Raw genomic sequence first — 23,012 nt, forward strand, 5'->3', positions numbered from 1 at the left:
GGTTCTGGAAAAAGATCCAATATTTATTGAACATCTAATCTACTGACAATTTTACTTCATTACTTCATTTAAGAAGTACCTGCAAATATCTACTGAAAAGGGTAAGATATTCAAGACTGGCCCTACTTTCTATTGCTTATCTGCTTATGTTTTACTTTTGCATTGTATTTTTTCTTTGTTTTTAGTTTTTAAATTTTACACCCTCCCTCCTTTTTTTTGCATTATTGCTGAGATGAGGAAATTGAACTCAGTAATACTGTCCTTAACTCCAGGCCCTGCCAGTGAGAGATTATAACTGACAAATTAAGTCAGAGGCTCCCATGGAGACCCTATTCTCCAGGGCTTGCAGAGATCCCCAGGAGGGAAGAGTGAGGTCCTTAGTAAGTCTCCCTTCCTAGAACTTGTTATTCATGATGTCACCATTGACATCAAAAGCCCTGATTGATTTTACCCACTGGGGACATAAAAATCAGTTATGCTTCAAGTAAAGAGTGAGGACACTTAGTCTCCACCCTTTGTTTTACAATAGAGTTGTTTATATTTGCTGTGTCCAATTGCTCTCCTCCCATAACGTCTTGAATTTATTCTACTTTGAAACTTCTCTTAGCAAGGTCAGTAATGATGCTACATTGCTAAATATAAGAGGTAACACTCTGTCCTTATCTTACTGGGCATATCAGGAACATTTGACCCAGTCTATACTGTCCTTTCCTCATAAATCTTTGTCTCCTTATCTTTCAGGAAACAATTACCTACTTTCTTCCCTTCTTACTGATAGCTCCTCTTATTCTTCTTAGCTGGTTCTTTGTCATTTTCCCACCTCTGAATGTTGGAGTGCCCCAGGGTCCAGTTCATGTCTCATTCTTTTTCTCTCTTTACTTATCCTCTTGATGACCTGATCCAGGCTTATAGCTTTAAATGCCATCGATATGCTAACAACTCCCGACTTCACCTCCATATCCTGGACATCTCAGCATCCATATCAAACTCCTCTAAGATAGGCTCCTACAGCTTTACATGACCACTGCCAATTGCCAGATTTTTCCTCTAACATAACAGTGAACGTAATGGCATAAGAGATGTTTCATACATTGAAAAGAATATTTAAAAATTTTTTGGATAATAGAAATTCAATGTCCTAATCACAGGCAATGGGAGGATCTTCTTAGACCGGTGATAACAGCAAGTGGTTCTTTGTAATCTGAAGCTAGTTTTTACTCCATAGTCACTGCTGTTCCTGAGTAATGAGTAACAAGATCACTTTCCCATCTGGCATTTTGTGGCTGAGAATAACAGTAGCATAAGGTGAAATGCCAGTGGTAAGAAATAGTGGTTCATGCCATTTGTAAAATATGATCACAGACTCAAACATCCACGGTGGCATAATATTCCAGAAAACAGTCTAATGCAAGTGAATCTAACTCCATGGGGTAGTGAAAGAGATTAAAGTCATAAAAAGGGTTTTGAATCCTGTTCCACTATAGACATATGTCACTTAACCTCTTGGTTCCTGATTGTCCTTGTTTATAAAATAGAAACAATGATAACCCCTACTTTGCAAGGTTGTTTGAAGAATCGAAAGCACGTGAATGCCCTTTAAGTTATAGCATGCTATGCAGAAGTTAGTGGTTACTGCTGTCTTTGTAGCAGGCAAGAGAACTCAAAGCTGATTATTTTTTTCCCCACAATGACAAATGAAAGATTCCTTAATGAAGTCACATTGCACATTCACAAGCGTTAGGAATATATCAGTGGTGTGGTAACAATCATCAAAACCATCTTCAGGTGCCCTCGGTAATTTTCACCAAAGGACATGTGAGAAAATATTGTGAAAACATCTTTGTTGGTAACAATGTACCAAATAGGTTCAAGTCCTTTTTCAAGCCCAAAGTCAAGTGAAGACTGAAGGAAAAGGAGACCGTAAGAGAGCAATTCTTAGGGCATCTGAACGTCTGAACACTCAACACGGCTGAGGATTCTTACTCACTTAAAAGAAAAGATAATTATTTCTTACAGAAACTAAGATAACTGAAATAAGAGATTAATATACTGACAGCTAAGTACAAAAAAAAAAAAAAAGAAAAAAAGATTCTCCTTTCTCTAACCTTTTGGAAGCTAGCAGGGAGAATTTGCCTCCGTAACTACTTGGTTTAAACCACTGGAGATTTAGGCATGTGATCATTGCAAATGTTGGAAATAAGCCAGAGAATTTCACAATTTAACATTTTAAAGGAAGAAAATAAAAAAGCAGAATTCTATCAAACGATGCCACTGCATTGAAGATTCTATATTTTAAATTCTCTGGTATGCAGCTAAGAGTCCTTACAACTAGGGTCCAACCTATGTGGACGGGGGAGAAGGAAGTCAGAAGCTCCCAGAAGAGAAGAATCCTAGAGAGTAAAGGGTAGAAATTTCTGGAAGGGATGAGTCTTTCTTACCTGAGTTAGCACTGCTCTGTCATCGCACTGTCTGGGTTCCCATCTGGCTTCCACATTTACAACTACATGGTCTTGGGCGACCTAACCTGAATAGGGATAGTCATAATAGCACCTCCCACACAGTGAGGTTTGACAAATACCTGAAGCAATAAAGTGCTTACCAGCACCTGGCAAAAAATAAGCACATGACATAGATCAGTTACCGTTATTGTAACCACCACCATGATGACAGCTGCTTTAATTATCAGCCTCATTGTCAGTATCAAGACTATTATTTGTCCTGCATGTAGAATTACGCTTCTTCAGAGGAATCAGAGCTTGGGAAGAAAGCCAAAGCTTCTGCTAGAAAAGAGAATCCTTTTTGCAAAATCTTTTAAAATAGTTAATACCATGCAATTTCCCAGTGTGAAGAGAGGCTATATTCCTCAACAAAGGGAATACATACTTTTGTTATTTTAATTAATACTAATAAACCTATTTCACTGCATATGTGCTTATTCTAGAGGAAAAATCAGTTTCATAGATGAGCCACTTGGGGCTGCGCATAGTAACTTTTAGCCGTCAATAAATTATTGTGTACTGCCTTGTGGCAGTCATTTCAGAACTGCAGACTCAAAGAGAAGGTCCTGTTGTTTCAGAAGGCAGAGGCTCGTTTCATAGCACCGTGTGAGTCAGCTGTGCTGATAAAATGTGCAGGCCTGAGGGGGAGACAAGTGGGAGAAAGATTTACAACTGAGATCCCTTCCAGTGCTGAGGCTTCATAATTGTAGGAAAGAGGACAATGGCTTAAAATTCAGGGTAAAAATGATTATGATAGGAAAATATAAGTAATAACCATTTATTGAATCCCATATATGGAATAACAAATGGTTTGATACGTAATGAACATAATCTCACTTAATTCCTCGAGCAATCCTAGAAGATGTGTTTTATTAATCCCATTTTATAGGTGAGGAAACTGAGGCACAATTTGGTGAAGTCTTTGCAGAGGACCAAACGATTAGCAGAACGGAGAGTCCCATCCAGGCTTCTCAAAGCCCAAAGCCCTCACTCTTTTCACATTGTGAAACTTCCTTGAGCCTCTTGTTCATGCCAGTCCTGCCCTCCGCCCCCCTCTTTGCCTAATGCAGCTCATTCAAGCCTCACACTGGCTCCATGAGTTGAGGTATGTCATCCACACGTCACAGGTGAGGGGACTGAGGCCACACAGAATCCCCAGAAAGCCCAGTTTGCATTCATTATCAGCAACACAATAAATGATGCCTTACAGCTTTTGATTTTCGGGCCACAAGGAAGGCAGTCCCTAAATTGCTGATTGAAGCTTGGTCCCATGTCCTTTCAGCTGGCAAAACTTCTGTCTTTGAAGCAAGGTCTTATCACTCACCTGAGGGTAAACTTGGGAACTTTCTTTTCGAAGCCTCCATTTTCTCATCTGAAAACAATGATCTCTAAGTGTTGTTATGAGGATTAACTGAGTTAAGTCATGTTAAAGTATTAGAATAACGCCTGGGACATAATAGGCACTCAAAATGTTAGCTATTGCTGTTGTCGTTGTTAGTGTTGGCCCAGAAGATACTAGAATACATTTTCTCAACATGTGGTCCTCAGACCACTGCCTCAGAATCTCCTAGAGCAGCACACCTCAAACATTATGCTATTTAGTAGGGCTAGAGTGGGGCCTAAGATTTCACTTTTCTCCCAGGCTCCCAAGTGGGGCTAACACTGCTGGACCAGATCACACTGAGTAGCAAGGAACTAGGGTACTTTATTAACAGCAGATTCAGGGGCCCAGCCTCAGACTCCGGGGAGGAGGCCCAAGAGACTAAATGTTTAACTCGCTCTCAAAGAGATTCTAAGGCACATAAAAGCTTGAGAAGGCCATGAGAGAAGCTTCAGTTGGTTCTATTAACAATATTTGACAGTGCAATTCACCGGAGACACAGCCTGATCGAATTCCTGATTCATCATCATGACTTCAGGGTAAAACGCTTCTGATGCTAAGACACTCTCATCCCTTTCTGTAACAGTGGTAATGAGTCAATTTTCCAAACAGAGTAAGTAGATAATCCTTCTCAATTTGCTAACATAATTCACCAAATATTAAGGAGCATTAGAAAAGGCATCCTTTTTGCAAGCTCAACTAAGCAGTAGTTTTCTAGCACAAATATTAGTGGCAATAAAGAATTTCGTTCAAGGTTGACAGCTTGAGTTAACAGTTTCTGTTTTATATTGATGTTCTCTTCTCTTCCCTGTTCCTTTAGTATTTTTTTTGCATATAGCAGTTTTTTTAAAGATTCTTTTGGTTCAATTCTGGATAGTTTAAACTTAAAAATGCAGTTTATTGAAAGGATACAGGGGTAAGAATCCAAAGGAGATTTGAACAATCAGTCTTTGAGTAGGGCAGTGACCAGCGTGGCTCGTAGGGTGACCAAACACCCTAGTTTATCCAGGACTGTCCCAGTTTCAGCACTGAGACTTCCAAGGTCTGAGGAATTCCCTCAGTCCCAGGCAAAGAGGGATAGGCAGTCACCCTTGCAGAGACCTTGCAGTAGGCTTTCTATTTAGCAATTAATGTGAGTCCAATTCAAATTCTCCTATTCTTTGTCTTTCTCCAAATTGGATTGGCTTGCGCAGCTGTGTCTACTCCTGGCCCAATCAGCTACAGGCAAGGAACAAATTGCACCCCACCCCCCTCAGCTGTGAGGGCCCACCCCTGTGAAATAGAGACCAGTTCCTAGCAAAGACAAGATCCAGGCAATGACCTCAAAGGGTGTCTATTACAATCTCTCAGAAATTGTCTCTGGTTACATGGTAAACTCGCCTTTCCTTTGCTTTGCTTTCCCAGATGCACCAGGAAGCCACAATCCACTAAAATCAGCTGTGCCTCTGTAGTTCACAGCAGAGAGCTTGGCTGTGATAGAAAACAACTAAAATGTGACTGACACTGAGCACTTACTCTATGCAACTAATTGATAGATGGATGATAGATAGATAGATAGATGATAGGTAGATATCTTTATCAAAGAAACCCATTGATGTAGGTTCTATTGCATCCATTTTCCAAATAAGAAAACTGAAGCTTTCTTCAGTTTCAAAGGCTGGGAACTGAATCAAGATTTTCTGGTTCTAAACCAACTATCTTTCCCCAATACCCTTTCTTTCTTTTCCTCCCATCCTCCTTTTCTGTCTCATGCTCTCTGCCCCTCTCTCTCCATATGGTCATATGTATATGATAGTCTTATAGCCATCGTCTTGTATATATTTACATGCTACTATAGCTGTAATTGTGTACCCTTACCAGTTAGGATCTTCCATGTCAGGCACCAAGAGAATAAATGAATTAGCTAGATTGCACATTTAGTGAGTGAAACATTTTTGACACTGAAAACTAAACCCAAATCTTTTGATTCTACGTCTTGTCCTCTTTCCATCATAACACTCCATCAGACTTTTTCAATGCCTGATTATCTGTTGGATAACACAGGGAGAAGAAAACTGACCTTGTTTTTATATCTGCAATAATAATGATAGAATTTCTTCAATGTCTTCTCTGGTAAAAGCATTTGCTAAGCACTTCACATGGTATTACCCTCAAATAAAGAAACTTAGTCATAGGGACATTAAATAGTTTCCCTAAACCCATTCAGCAAAAAGTGGGCAGAGCCAACATTTGAATCTAGATCTATCTGCCCCAAAAGTCTTTGTTCTTCCCAGTTTGCAAACTATATCTTTGCAGTCAGGTCAGGATTTGTTTACTTATCCTCTTAGTGTACGCAAGTTTGAATGATGGTACGTTATTTTTCTATATTGTGGTAACGTTTTTTGTTACTCATATTAATGAGTACATTTAGTGTACTGTTACTCATATTAATGAGTACAATTATATCATACACCTTCATTCAATTTTTATCATATCAATCTACTACCTATACAGTTTTTTACTTTATATTTCTTTAAATCAACTCATTCTTTAAAATTAAGCCTTGTCCTAGTAATAATATCCATGAAATCATAGATGTGATGCATTTGTTACATAGTTTCTAAAACACATTAAAATAAATATATCAATATTTAAAAATTCATTTGCTACTTATGGCAAGGTTCAGATAGCTAAAGATTATATCAAATGGTGATTTTCCTGTTATAGAGTTTTCTTTCTCAACTTTGCTAAAAGAAAAGTTGATTTCTTTTTTTTCTACAATGTCATTTTGTAAATCCAAATAATTTTCAGAAGGGAGTTCAGTAGACTCTTGGTCTAGGGAAACTTCAGTTCTGCTGCTTTCACTTTTGAGTCTCTGTTAGAATATGTTTGAATCCCTTTCCAAGAGAAGCAGGTAAGCTGAGTGAGCTTATTTGTGGGGTCAGCTAGCCTGATCCAGCCTCTGTAGTTCCATGTAGATTTGCTGCTCTTTGATTGTTCCTGGGTAGCCTTCATTACGCTCACATGGCTGGAGCAGGTCTTCCATTACAAAGACGTATTTAGTTCATTTTGTGGGATGAATTTTAGATTGTGATGCTAGCCATGCATTTGCAGATTCCTGAATCTGCGAGATGTCTTAAGAACTTCAAGAGCTACCACTTCATATGACACTTCTTGCTCACACAGGGGATGCAGGCTGTCCCGAGCTTCTCCCTCATCGTCTCCTCTGATGGAACACTTCAAATGAGGCGAATTCTGAATCTGGTGGTCTTTTTAGTCTTTGCCACATACTCTCTTCAATTGTGTTAAAAACCATCATGTCTACGGCATCTAACTTTTCCATCCACACTCTCCTTCCATTTTACTAAGTCTGCTTTATAAAAGGAATCTTTCATTTAGTGGAGTCTAGGTTTCTTCCTTTGCTTCCATCTTCATTTCCCACTGAACGAATCTGGTCTCAGCTTATGATCATTTGTTATCTGCTGCTGCTTCTCCTGGACCGCCCCTAGGAGCCTGACAGAGCTCTGGGCTATATTCCATGATCTCTTTTAATTCCTTGTTGGCAGCTTCCTGGCTCTTTCTCTTTACCTTCCTGCCAGGTTTAATGCCTTTTAGCATGCCAGCTATGTTTTTCAGATTTTTCCAAAATTAGGTGAAAAATCAAATCTCTAGCTCCCAATTCTCAGTGAGTAATTTTTTCAGATAATCTCTCATCATCATTTCCTATCTCAATTCCTCATCTTCTGAGCTTCTCCCTCCGTAAAAAGGACCCCATAAAACAATCAGAAATGGCTTCACCTTAATAAGAAAACTCTTCAGGTATTGGGGACTGATGGGGCTAGAAAACAGTGGAATGTAGCAATGCTAGTCTAGTTCAGCCATGCAAATCAAATAACACTACCTGGCCAGCATCCCTCTTTCCTGTAGACTTGCCTTTTGTAGAGGGTAAAGGCAGATGGAAGATGCTGGGGTATGCAGAGTTGGCATATGGCAGTCCCAGAACAAGGTTAATCAAAAGCAAATGCTAAAACCATCTGATATAGAGGACTGATGGGGATGTTTCCATTGCTCTATGGAAAAAGAGAATACCTTCTCAATATGGCATTCTCTGAACCACATATAGACACAAAAATAAAAGAATCTCTACTCATGCTCATCAATCCTTGCCTGACTGTCTCAGCAGCCTAAGTTCTTGCCCTCCGTCTTATTCCCTATGAATCCATCCCACATGCTGATGCTGCAGTGACTGTCTTACTATGTAAGTTTGACCATATCTATGTCTTGCCTAAAACCTTCCACCTATGACTTACAACAGTGAGTACTTCATGAAGTTTCAGCTGATTGGCAAGAAGCATTACATGGAAAAGGCTCGTGTGCTTAAATCACACAGCCATGCTGACAGGTCTCAGATTAAGTTCATTAAGATCACTACTAAGAGAGCCCTCAGTGCTGCCTGTCCATCAGACCACATTACTCTCATTCACTCCCCCACTCTCCTAGACAACTGGATCATATTGTCTCTCACCTCAGACTTCTTATACTTGTCCCATTCTCATTCTCAGCTTGAAACTTCCTGAGAAAATAGAAGCAATCAGAAAAGAAATTCCTCTAGCTTCCACCACTGCAGCTACTCACTCACCTTAATCTATGCTCGTCTACCTCCCTCGTTTCTGAAATTGTTCCTAGGTGAGACCAATCCCTCCACCTTTGTACAAGACTCCTTTTCCTCTCACCTGCTCAGAGACATTGTTCCTCCTCCCCCTACATCATCACTTTTTTCATCAACATAGAAACATGCTGTTATTCTCTTTTCATAACCACCACCGCCACCATCATCATCAAAACCTCACTTATTCTCATTTCCCTCCAGCTACTGCTTCAAACTACTCGAAAAAGTTTCTTCAGTCTCTCTCTTCAATTCCTTTACTCCAAATCCCTTTTGAACACACTGTAACCAGGCTTCACCTCCATACTCATTAAAACTGCTCTTTTTAAAGTCACTAGTGATGTCTACTTTGCAAAATCCCTGGCTGCTTCTCAGTCTTAGGTTTACTTGGCCATCAGCAGTATTTAACAGAGTTGAACACTCCATCCTCCTAGAAACACATTCTTTATTTGGTTTCCATGATATCAAACTGTATTAGCTTTCCTGTTTCCTTCTCAGCTGATTTCCTGTCTGATCTGGTCTTTCTCCTCACCCCAACAAGCTCTTAATGAGGCAGTTCCCCAGGGACTAGACTTGGACTTTTTCTATACTTACTCCCTTGCTGGTCTTATCCAGTCTCATAGCTTTAAGTACCATGTAAATGCTGACAACTCCCCAAAGTATATCTCCACCTGAGACCTCTCCCTTGCCCTCCAGACTCATATGTCCAATTGCCTACTCGGCATCTCCACCTGAATGTCTACTACACATCTCAAACTTATCAAGTTCAAAACTGAGCTCCCGATATTCATACTGCCAAACCTTCTCCTTCTTCAGTCTCCCTCCATTTCCGTACAGGTGAATTCTTCTAATTGCTGAGGTCAAACACTCTCGTATCATTGTTATCTTGTCTTCTCTCATACTTCACATCCAATCTATGAGCTATTCCTGTCAGAACTACCTTAAAATTATATTCAGAATCCAACCACTTTCACCACCCCATTACTTCTACTTTACTCTGAGCCTTGTCCACCTCAAGCTTGAATTACTGAAATAACTTTCCAGCTGGTCTCCCTGATTAAAGCTTTGTCACCTTTCATCTCTTCTCTACAGAAGATCCAGAGTGGTCTTGTGCAAACACAAGTCAGATGGTATCAGTCCTCTGGTCCAACCTTCCAGTGGCTTACAATACCACTCAGAGTAAAAGACAAAATCCTATAAATGTCTATAAGTCCTTGCATGATCTGGTCCCTTCTTAGCCCTCTGACTTTCTTTCTCACCTCTCTTCTCTCCACTCATTCTGTTCTAGCTCTTACTCAAATTTACAGGCATCCTCCTGCCTCAGGGCATTTGCAGGTATTGCTCTCTCTGCCTAATCACTCTCCCTCCCACTCCACATCTGCATGGTTTGGTTTCTCATCTTTGGTTTTTACCCAAATGTCATCTTTTCAGTGAGAACATATTTAACTGCAACACACCCTTGTTGGACCCCGTTCCTGCCTCAGTTGTCACCCCAGCACTTATCATTACCTAATTTGCTCTAATCTTCTTTAGTTATTTAGTTTATTGTCAGTCTTCTCTACTGGGACATAAGGTGCATGAGAACAGGGACTTTTGTCTGTATCCTCAGAGCCTGGAATGTCACTGGGCAAATAGGCATTCAACAAACATTTGATTAATGAAAGATGATAAATGCATTCATGAATAAATGAAAGAAAGAAAAAATTTGTAAATGCCAATTTAAACAAATTTAAGCCAATTTATTTATTGCAAGGTTTCTTAGGTCTCTTTAATTTGATGGTGCAGTTTATGTATCTCCTGGGGGAGGATGAGGCAGATAAAATACCCGATGTTTCCCATACACGTTTGATCACTGGGCTATCAGGACATTTTTGGGGATGTGTTCTTTAGGCCTGTGCTACTTGAAATGTGGTTTGTGGACCTGTGCTGGTATACAAATTATTTATTACTTGTCTACAATGAGAAAAACACAGAATGTGAAAGTAAATATTTAGAAAACTTTATAGCAACTTGACATTGCTACGAAGAGCATTGTCAGTGGGCTTGTGTTTTGTTTTTCATCATCTCATTTTTCTAGTAATTCTTCATTATGTTTTTTAAAACGTATCAGTTCATGACAGATTAAAATTAATAATAACAGAAAAATCTTGTCCTTACCACAGATAATTTGAGAAGCAATTCCTTACAGCACACTTTGGAAAACATAGGTTAAAGTCCAAAAGTATAAGAAAGCACTTTAAGATCCAGACACCACTTTTGTTTCTAGGTTACTCTCTCGCCCTTTCTCCAGCTGCACGCTGTGTGCTAACTGAATCAACTAGCTCCTCCTTGCCTTGCATTTATCCAGGCTGGTCATCTGCCTGTCCTCCTCATCTGCCTGGTGCACTTCTATTTATCCTTCAAAATTCAGTGCCAAAGGCTAATGGTTCTATGAAGGATCCTCAGATTCCTCTGCACAGATTTGGGCTGCCTCTCTGTCCTTCCACAGCTCTCTGGTAACCTCATCCCAAAACTGATACCCCTCTCTTGAATCATTTTCTCTACCACAAACATGTATTGACCACTTGTGGTGTGCAAGGATCTATGGTCTCACTGGTAGATATGAATAAGCCCAAATTCTTGCCCTTGGAAGTTTGCTGTCTAGCAAGCACAACATCATCTACTAAGTAATTATTCACAATTTATTTTTTAACAGATTTATTAAGATATAATTTACATACCATACAATTCACCTGTACAATTCAATGTTTTTTAATGTATTCACAGAGCTGTGTAACCATCACCACAATCAACTTTAGAGCAGTTTCATCAACCCCCCAAACCCTCTACCCATTAGCAATCACTTGCCTTTCCCTCTCACCTGGGGAACCACTAATCTTCCTTCTGTCTCTATAGATTTACTTGTCCTGGACATTCCAGTAAGTTGAATTCTCCAACATGATCTTTTATGCCTTTTTCCTTCACTTAGAATAATATTTTTCAAGGTTCAACCACATTATAGCATGTATCAATAGTTTATTTCTTTTTATTGACAAATAACACTCCATTACATGGGTATGCCATATTTTATTTATTCATTCACCAGTTGACAGGCATTTAGTTTGTTTGCACTTTTTGGCTATCAGAAATAATACTGTCAGGAATGTTCATACACAAGTTTTTGCATGGAAGTATGTTCTCATTTATCTTGAGTGTATACCTAGGAGGGGAATTGCTGGGTCATGTGATGTAGTAGGTTAAATTGTGGCCCCCAAAAAAGATATGTCTTTCTCTACTTCCCAGATTCTGTAAATGGGAAATTATTGCAGATGTAATTAAGTTAAAGATTTTGAGATTAGATCATTTTGGATTATCAAGGTGGGCCCCAAATCTTATGACAAGTGTCCTTATAAGAGAATGAAAAAGACAAAATACAGAAGGAAAGGCCATGTGATGATGAAAGCAGAGATTGGAGTATGCAGGCACAAGCCAGCAACACTTGGAGCCACCAGTGAGAGAGGTGAGGAAGGAGTCTTACCTAGAGACTTCAGAGGGAGTATATCCCTATCCATATCTTATTTTAGACTTCTGGCCTCCATAACTGTGAAAGAATAGATTTTTGTTTCTCTAGGTACTATGTTTGTGGTCATTTATTATGGCAGCCCTAGGAAACTAATATATATGGTAAGACTATGCTTAATGTTTTGAGGAATTCCCAGACTGTTTTCCAAAGCACTCTGCACCGTTTTACATTCCCTAGCAATGTACGAGAGTTCCAGTCTCTCCATACCTTTGCCAACTTATTATTATGTCTTTTTTGATTCTACTCATGTTAGTGACTGTGAAGTAGTATCTCAATTTGGTTTTGATCTGCATTTCCTTGATGGCTAATCATGTTTAGCATCTTTCCATGTGCTTATTGGACATTTATATATCTTCTTTGGAGATATGTCTATTCAGATCTTTTGCTCATTTAGATTATTTATTTTTATTATTTATTTGTAAGACTTCATGTTATCTAGATAAATATTCTTGATATTATATATGATTTGCAAATATTTTTTCCCATTCTATGGGTTGTGTTTTCACTTTCTTGATGGTGTCCTATGAAGGAAAAAAGCTTTTAATGCAGTCCAATTTATCTACTCTTTTTCTTTTGTCACTTGAGCTTTTTGTGTCATATCTAAGAACCTTTTCCCTAACCAAGGGCATGAAGATAGAACTCCTATATTTTCTTAGAGGTTTATAGTTTTTATTCTTATATTTAGGACTATTATCTTTTTCATTTTTATGCATGTTGTCAGGAAGGGATCCAATTTCATTCATTTTCATGTGGATATCCAGTTGTCCAGCATCATCTGTTGAAAAGACTATGCTTCTCCTTTTAATTGTTTTGGCATCCTTGTTGAAAATCATGGACCATAAATGTGAAGGTCTATTACTGGACTTTCAGTTCTATTCAGTTTATCTATGTTTATCCTTATCTCATTTGCAGACTTTCTTATTGCAGACTTTCTTATTGCATACTTGCTTGATTACTACCGTTTTTCAGTAAGTTTTGAAATTGGGGAATGCAAGTTCTCTAACTTTGTTCTTTTTCAAGATTGCTTCAGCTATTCTGGGCCTCTTGAATTTCCACATGAATTTTAAGGTCAGCTTGTCAATTTTTACAAAAAATGCCGGGTGGGATTTTGATAGAGATTGTGGTAAGTCTATAGATTATTTTGAGAAATATGTCATCTTAATAATATTAAATATTCTGATCTAAGAACTCGGAATGTCTTTCAATTTATTTATATTGTCTTCAATGTTTTTCAACAACATTTTGTAGTTTCAGAGTATAAGTTTTGCACTTCTTTGGCTAAATTTATTCTTAAGTAATTTATTCTTTTTGTGTGTGTGTGAGGAGACCAGCCCTGTGCTAACATGTGCCAATCCTCCTCTTTTTCTGCTGAGGAAGATTGGCCCTGGGCTAACATCATGCTCATCTTCCTCCACTTTATTACGGGACGCCACCACAGCATGGCTTGCCAAGCAGTGCATCGGTGCACCCCAGAGATCCAAACCGGCGAACCCCAAGCCTCCGAAGCAGAGCGCACGCACTTAACCACTTGCGCCACCGGGCCGGCCCCAGGTAATTTATTCTTTTTGATGCTGTCATAAATGGAATTGTTTTCTTAATTTCATTTTCTGGTTATTCATTGCTAGTACATAATAATACAATTGATTTTTGTGTATTGACATTGTATACCGCAACTTTTCTGAACTTGTTTATTAGCTCTATAGTCTTATTTGTGTGGATTCCTCAGGATTTTCAACATACAAGATGATATCATCTGCAGATAGAGATAATTTTAATAATTTTACTTCTTCCTGTCCAATATAGATGTATTGTTTTTCCTTGCCTAGTTGCTCTGGCTAGAACCACCATAAAACATCACATAATAGCGGCAACAGCTGACATCCTTGTTTTTCCTGATCCTGGAGGGAGCACATTCTGTCTTTCACCATTTGCATGATGTTAGCTGTGGATTTTTTTCTTTTTTTTTTTAATATGCCTTCTATCAGGTTGAGCAAGTTCCATTCTCTTCCTACTTTGTTGAGAGATTTTATTATGAAAGGATGTTGGATTTTGTCACATGCTTTTTCTGCATTTATTGAGATGATCATGTCTTTTTGTATCCTTTATTCTATTGATATGTTATTATATTAATTGATTTTTGAAGGTTAAACTAACCTTGCATTCCTGAGAAAAATCCCATTTGTTCATGGTGTGTAATCTTTTTTTATACTTTACTGGCTTCAATTTATTAATACTGGGCCAGCCCGTGGCTTAGCGGTTAAGTGCACGTGCTCCGCTACTGGCTGCCTGGGTTTGGATCTTGGGCGCACACCGACGCACCGCTTCTCCTGCCATACTTAGGCCGCATCCCACATACAGCAACTAGAAGGATGTGCAACTATGACATAGAACTATCTACTGAGGCTTTGGGGGAAAAAAATGAGGAGGATTGGCAATAGATGTTAGCTCAGAGCCAGTCTTCCTCAGCAAAAAGAGGAGGATTGGCATGGATGTTAGCTCAGGGCTGATCTTCCTCACAAAAAAAAAAAAATTATTAATACTTTATTGAAGATTTTTGTGTCTATCTATAAGAGATATTGGTCTGTAGTTTTGTTTTCCTGTGATATCGTCATCTGATTTTGGTATCAGGATAACACTAACCTCTAAAATGGGTTGGAGATTGTTCTCTCATCTTCTATTGTTTTGGAAGAGTTTCTGAAGAATTGTAACTAATTATTCTTTAAATGTTTGGTAGAATACACCAATGAAGCTATCTGGGCCTGAGCTTTAATTTGTGGATAATTTTTAAATTACTAATTCATTCTCATTACTTATTTTAGGTCTCTTCAGATTTTCTATTTTGCTTTGAGTCAGTACTGGTTGTTTGTGTCTTTCTGAGAATTTGTTATGTCACTTAAGTTATGTGATTTGTTGCCATACAGATGTTCATAGCATTCCTTATGATTATTTTTATTTCTGTAAAGTTGGGAGTGATGTCTCTTCTCTCACCCTAATTTAATTAATTTGAGCTTTTTTCTCTTTTTGTTGATCAATCTGGATACATGTTTATCAGTTTTGTTGATTTTTTTCAAAGAACCAACCAAGTTTTATTGGTTTTCTATTCTCTATTTAATATATTTCTGTTCTAACTTTCCTATCTACTTTCTTCTGCTTTCTTTTGGTTTAGCTTGCTCTTCTTTTAATAGCTTTTAAAATTGGCAGGTTACGTTACTAATTTGAGAACTTTCTTTTTATAACATAGGAATTTATAATTATAAATTCCCCTCGAAGCACTGCTCTAGCTGCATCCCATAGTTTTGGTATGTGTCTTCATTTTCATTTATCTCAAAACATTTTCTAATTTCACTTGCAATTTTTTTGACCCGTTGATTATTTAGGAATGTGTTGCTTCATTTCCACGTTTGTGAATTTCCAAATGTCTTTCTGTTATCGATTTCCAATTTCATTACATTGTGGTCTAAGAACATACTTCGTATGGTTTCAATCATTTTAAATTTATTGTGGCTTGTTTTATGTCCTAGAATATGGTTTATCATGGAGGATGTTCCATCTGCACTTAAGAAGAATATGTATTCTCTTGTTTTGGGGTGAAGTGTTTTTATAGAGATATATTAGTTTTCATTGGTTTATAGTATTGTTAAAGTCTTCTCTTTTCTTGATCTTCTAACTAGTTGTTCAGAATTTATATTTAATTTTAATAAATACATTTTTTAAAGCATTCATCTTATTTTTCCACTTCTCCTAAAAGTAGTATGAACAACACCTCTCTTCCACCAGGAAAAGTGGCTATTTTGGATACCTGTAATTCAAGATTTGGGGTAGAATGTGAAATCACCAAATTCCTTCACCCAAGAGCTCTCTGAAGATCCACCAGAGTAAAATTGTTTGGGTGGTTGATGACACAGGGGTAGACTGCCAGACCCTTTCTCCTGCTTTAAGCAGAGCCATCCTTGGAAATACATAGAAGTAAAGTGCCACTGCTTTTCCTATTTTGGGACATGAACACAGTCATTTATAAGGAATGAATTAAATGCCCAATATGAGCCAGGCATTCAGAGTATTCACAATAGTTTTACACTTCGTTTTACTATGATGTAAAACCAAAAAACTGAGTGCCAGTCCCACAAAAAGCAACTAAGAGTAATAACCTGGCAAGATCAGCAAGTGCGTGAGCTTGCCCCTTCCAGATTAAAGCTGGAGTTATGGCTGCTTTCCACGCACAGGATTTACCACATACCCCTTTCCCCACTTCAGTCAGTTCTAGATCTGGGAAAAAGATTGTTTACCTAATATCCCAGTCTACAAGCCTGTGAGGATTAGAACCAGGTTAATTAACTCGTGTCAGTTGTCCAGGGTAATGTCCTGTGTCCGGGGGGTCCCCAGTTACAATCTTCCCCCTCATGCCTAGTATACTGGCTCACTTTCTGTCTTGAAGCAGAAAGATAACTGGATATAGACAGATCTAACTATAGAACCTGACTCTGGAACTTACTAGATATGTGACATTGAGCAATTTGTCTAACTTCTCTGTTCCTCAGTATTCTAATCTGAAAGTTAGGCACAAAACACCTATTTCACAAGATCGTAATGCATGTTAAAATATGACAAGGTCATCATAGTACCTGGCACATAATTGGCACTCTCCATAAATGGTAGCTTAAAACATACAAATATCAATTCACGGCTCCTCCTTCTTTTTTTCTGGCCTTACACTCAAATTCTCAGCCAGGAGTCGAGTTCATGCTGAAACCAAGACTGCTGATCTGTTCTTTCATCCTGTCCAGCACCTGCACACAACTGGACCCTTTTCAGGGGGAAGGCTGGGTGAAGGTGGAACGTTCCCTCTTCCTATTTGTCTGGCTGTCAGCTGGACACTTGCTGTGAATGAACTGACCACCTGGTCCCTGGACATTAGCATTCTGCTCCTACAACACTCAAGTTCACTACGCTCCTGTATGTTCTACCCCCTCTTGCAGGTACTGCTCCCTGAGACCAGGATCACTGTCCTGCCTAGTTCTGTTGCTTCCATATTTTCCTATTTATTCAGGTTACTGAAATCCCAAAACCCCTTAGCATTCAGCCCAGCCAAATTATAGACAGTAAACACTGACCTTATCCACAGCGTTCGTAGTATGCAATGGATACATCTGACCTGTACTGAGACACTTTAGGTATCTTAGTGACTCAACACTGACCCAGACGGTCCCTTAATCTAGGCCAGATGGCAAATTGATCGTTAACCTGATTCCAATGGACTTGTTTTTCCCCAAAATGAGCTATTATAATTAATTATCTTCTGTCTGGCATTTTACCAACAAATACATCCATTAGCTAACATTTTCACTGCCAGTTCAATGATAATTAATTATCACAGTGATAACTTGTGGCACTAAAAGATTCTGAACTCACCTCAGAATACAGATAGTGAGAGAAAGTGAGAGTAAGAGAGAGAACGAGAGACAATGAAATAGACAGATCAAATTATGCTCAGCACAGTTATATTAAAGGTACAAAGTGGGGCTGGCCTGGTGGCATGGCAAAGTTCATGTGCTCAGCTTTGGTAGCCCAGGGTTCGCCGGTTCAGATACTGGGCGTGGACCCACGCACCACTCATCAAGCCGTGTTGAGGTGGTGTCCCACATAGAGCAACTAGAAGGATGTACAACTATGACATACAACTATCTACTGGGGCTTTGGGGAGAAAAAAGGAAAAAAGGAGTAAGATTTTTAACAGGTGTTAGCTAAGGGACCATCTTCCTCAAAAAACAAAAAAAGGTACAAAGCATCATTTCTATGATGTCCTGGAAACCCCATCCCACCTACAGAAATACCCCACATAACATCTTCTATTGGAGCTCCCATAAAATATAAGAAAATCAATACACTTTAGAATTGTCTGAGTCTTTTTCCAAGAAGCATACCCCCATCTCCACCCTAAAGTCAAAATGTGGCTCATCCTGGGCATTGGTCAGCCAAGGTGAAGCAAACTCATCCTGGAAGAAACAACACATCAGTCACTACCATTTTATTTACCACCCTACATTTTAAAAAGAAACAATCTCCTTTCCCTAATCTTAAGGCTTTTCAGCATAATTAGAAATCTTTTCTGAAATACAGCATGGCAAGGACCTAAATGGGGAAAGAAAAATAAAACAAACCTGAAACAATAACTTTCCTTCTGGGTTGGACATTATGTTTATTTTTATTGCTTAAAGATTATTAATTCCACAACTGGATTAGTGTCCTATGGGGTACTTGATAAGCGTTTAAGGCATTTTGGTTAGATTAAGAAGGCTAAGGGAGGAAATGTGATAAACGCCTGAATAAAATATCTTTCCAACTTGAAAACTTTCTCTGCATTCCTCTGGATTTGGATTTGCTGTGGGAGCTTTATACAGTCTGCTTATTTGTTCATAGACACTGCTTCAATATGTGGTTTCCCCTGGGAACTGGTACCCACTTCTCTGTGACAATGGAGCCACCTGAGGGTTACTGGTTAGAAAGAATGGGCTGGCCTCAAAACCAAGGCCATCTCCCTCCCCAACATGATAAATGAAAAGAAGCAACACAAGGTGGATATCTTCATGAACATATGCATAGATAGAAGACCTCAGAGAATTCACAGGAGTCATGCCCAAGGAGGACATATGAATATATGATGAGAATTTTAGAATTGACATTTTGAGACTCTGGAAATCCTGCTGTGTCACATTGAGTGTGACTTTCAAATAAAGGGAACATGGCATTTCCTGAAAGTTTGAAGGCCATTATGACTCACTTGTGGAGTTTCCGAGGCCCTCTGTCACTTTCTTGTGTCAAATGGACATGCTGCATTGTCAGGTTAGATACTTAAAGCCAGAAGGTGTGATCACATTGACAAAGGAGAGCCACAAAAGTTGAGGAAATCTCCTGATACCTCGTCAGTATGGGCAGAGAGCCTTGGCAGAGAGCAGACCCTGAAAGATCCTGCCACACAGAAAGCTGGTACTGATGGGAACAAACCTGGAAGGTCTGTCCCAGAAGATCTCCAGCAGGAATTACAAACAAGAAAGAATGACCACCGTCCAATAAATTTACCAGAGAAAATCTAGGGCTATGGAATCACATGCCTGTTTTTGTACAAGCCAGGTTCTAAGGGGTCGAGAAGATATATTCCCAGTTGAAGAGTCAAAAGAGAAAGGAAAGCCAGAACACTAGGAAGATGGAAAATGATCAGACAGTTACTAAAAGAATTAAAATACACTAGGAAAGAAAATAAACATGAGAAAGGAAGAAGAAGAGGCCAAATATGTGAGAAAGACCTGAGCTCATGTTTTTGTGTAGCAGTGGATTTAGGCAAGGCAAGCAAGATAGCTTCTATTGCAAAGTATAAGTTCTGGGCCTATACTCTAAGAACAGTAGCTCTGAGCAACACTCTCTTTCACCGGTGTTGAGCAGGCAAGGAAGACTCAATCCCAAAAGGAAACATTTCAGATCAAGGGAAAGCTGAATAGGTTCTGCTTTGATCCCTCATACTACGCAGTGCACCCTTGTAGACTCGCAATAATGCCTAAATAGAAAGGTGTAGGCTGTGCAGGTGGCTTTGCAAACCTAACTTTGTCCCACTTTACAGAGACTGAAATCACAATGGTGGCTGAGTGCCTGTGGATTTGGAGTCAGTCAGAGAACGAGAGGAAATCCAGGATGAGCATTTCTCACTGCACCCTGTAGTAGGATTTTGGAAATGGCTTTTTGAATAATTTTCTCTTAAATGGTATGATCGCTAAATTCAGAAGTTGTGAGTCTTGCTGGCTGACAAAATCTATTTTAGTTAGGTGAATTCTAACTACCCAAAAAAGTAAGTCCTGTTTCACCTTTTTGTTTGTGTGTTTTTAAACTCTTTAAGCACAACAGTTTTCTCATTACCTTTGAAATTTGTATTTTTGGACAAATTGCTCAACATCATCTATTAACTCTTTACACACAACCACAATTCTCCAAAAACTATTTTTGTCCTTCTAAACTTATATTGTAAAACACACAGAACAAAACATTCCTAAAATATACATTATTTTATCATAGCCAATAATTCATTTTTTAAAATTTCTATTAGATTTCTTCACAAGTTAATAATCAGTATAAGGTAAATTTTGTCACAGAGGAAAATGTCTTTTACATATGAAATATACTACGAGGTAATCTCTTCGTTTTTATAACAGGCTATTACAAGCACCTTTTAAAATATAATCTTTTGCTTTCCTTGTAAAAAGAAAGCTTTGTAGAAATAACTTGGGAAAGAAAAATGTTTTTCCTGGTCAAGTAGGGATTTTTCAGACAGCTCCTCTGCTGCCCTCTAGAGCTCAAGAACAACATAACAGTTCTACTTGGAAGACAGCAATTTATTCAATTGAAATATCAGAATTAACAAGATCCCAAAGAGAATCAGATCCATTAGTTCCTGAGTCTAATGCAGTGTGGCCAGGCACATCTGCTTAAATGTTAGGTCTACTTTTAAGACAAGACCTGATGTAGAAGAGAGAACTTAGATAGTAGGCGGTCTTATCCCCAATGCCAAAGTTATGAAGTATGTCCCTACTCTTCACGTTTTAATAAACAACCCAATCACACAAGCAGCCAGAATTTTGAGTTTTGAAAACAGTCAGTCCTTTTGGGATGTTCTAAATTGTGTTTTTACCTATGTCCTAATTATGACAGAAATACATTACAAGGAAAAAGTAGAGGACAGTATAGGTAAGATTGGGAATGTCTGCTAAGAAACAGTACATAAACTGTTTCAGAAACGGTTATATGTTGCTTCATGGGCTCATTTTAATAATGTACATTGGAACAGTGTAAGATCTGGGGGCTTTACATGCAGCCTTCGAACCTGAGGAGACAGAGCGCTGTTTCAGAGAAGGAAAGCAAGAGATGGGAAAAAGTAGGCCTTGTGGAACCATTTGGCAGAGATAGGAAATGGAAAAAAATTGTTTCTTGTCTGTTTTTCACATTGGAGGTGGGACAAGGAGTAAAGGAAAAAAAGACAGGAATAGAAGAAGGGAAGAAAGATGGAGAAGAAATATAGAATATTTATTGAGTCTTTACTTTACGCTAAGCACTTTTATTTGTTCACATAAAGATGTAAGGTGGTATCTCTATTTTAACAGATGAGAAAATTGAACCTCAGAAAAAATACATAATTTGGTCTAGTCACACAGGTAGGAAGTGGTGGAGCCAAGTGCAAGAAGGAAAGGCAATTGTACTAGACATTGATTATCTTGCACCTCTCAATGCTTTGGCCAAATAACCTTCTGGGTCCCAAATAGGGAGCTACAGGAGACATGAAGACGCATATAAGGGATAAAGAGGGAGAAACAATCACAGACCAGAAGGAGGGAGTAAGGGCAATTACAACCTCAAAGAGCCTTTGATGACACATTGAAAAGCCACAGGGAGGCAGTTAGTTACAAGCGAATTCTTGGCCAAAGTGCCAAATCAAGGCCCAGGTGTTTAAAAAAAAAAAAAAAATTGTCCTCTCTGGAAGCCTCTCATCATTAGGAGGTGCTTTTAACTAACACTAGCTGTGCATCAGCAGTTGAGATGAACAGCCAAGGCTGAGGACCAATGTATTTGACTCTGTAGTTCTCAACATGTGGTCCCTGGAACAGCAGCATCGGCGTCACTTGGGAAGTGTTATAACCATAAAATCTCAGTGACTCTCCCTCCACCCCTGACCCATTAAATAAGAATCTCTATGGGCAGGACCCAGAAATCTGTGTTTTAGCAAACACTGCAGAGGATTCAGAGGCATGCTCAAGTTTGAAAACTATGTTTGGATAATTCATTTAATTTGTTTATCACGTGTTCTGGGCTCCCTTTACCATCAAGTGCATGTGAGGGGCTCTGTTTTAAGTTTTAAGGGAAAACTTTTACCAGAGATCTAATAAAAAATGCTCCTTTCCCACTGGAGCAAGATGTAGTAATTCAGATTCTCTTCCTTCATTTTGACTATAGATTGATTGAAATTAAGAAAGTATGCTACCAATTCCCAGAGTCCTAGAAGGTTTGATTTCCTAACTCTGGGCAGAATAAGAAAACTGGGCGAGTTAGAGAGGGAATTAAGGAAGAATAATGAGCAAATTACTGATGATCCTTATGGCCACATTTCCATTCTAGAAGGTGAGCATTTTATATTTTGACCTGATTTTATAAATCAAGCTGGACGTATTTCCTTAAATTTGTATTTTGTGCTCAGAAGCCAGGTTCTGCCGCTATTTGTATATTCTAGTTCCTCTGGGTTGTCGAATGGGAAATGAGACAATAAACATTCAGTCTACTTAATTTTCTTTTTCACAACGGCTTTACAACCGCCATCTAAATTTAATCCTACATCATACTTGCTGGGCAAGTATGATTATTTCCGTTTCACAGGTGAGGACACAGGCTTGTCTATCTACTTGCTCAGCTGTGGATGAGATTCATACAGAATTCCTTCTGTCCCTGGATTTGACATTCAAATGCAAGAAGCCCACGGTATCCCTTTGAGGGCAGAAAATGTATCATACTTGATTTTATATCCCTAACAATAGCTAGTAAAACATCTAAAAGTTTATTTAATAGATTTATTGACAAAAACATGTTATATTTAATTTTATTAGTTGCGTTTGCGGAAAGGAAACAAGAAACAAACACTTCATGGACTGAAATGTATTTGCATCTCTCCTTGGTATTAATTCACTTTCTAGCTTGCATCATCATAAAATATGACAACGTCCTATGTGGCACTGGTGCCTCTAAGTTCACCAAAACTTCATGAACCCCCTTCTATAATATAGAGGATTTACAGGGAGTGGCTGCTCAGTCAGAGACAACATTCCCCAGCTATTCTTGCATCTAAATGGGGCCATATGATTAGTTCTTGCTAATAGAATGAGAGTAGAAGTAATGTGT

This window comes from Ceratotherium simum, chromosome 8 (genome assembly GCF_057802395.1).
Source record: "Ceratotherium simum simum isolate JZ-2026a chromosome 8, ASM5780239v1, whole genome shotgun sequence".
In the NCBI taxonomy this organism is placed as follows: Eukaryota; Metazoa; Chordata; class Mammalia; order Perissodactyla; family Rhinocerotidae; genus Ceratotherium; species Ceratotherium simum.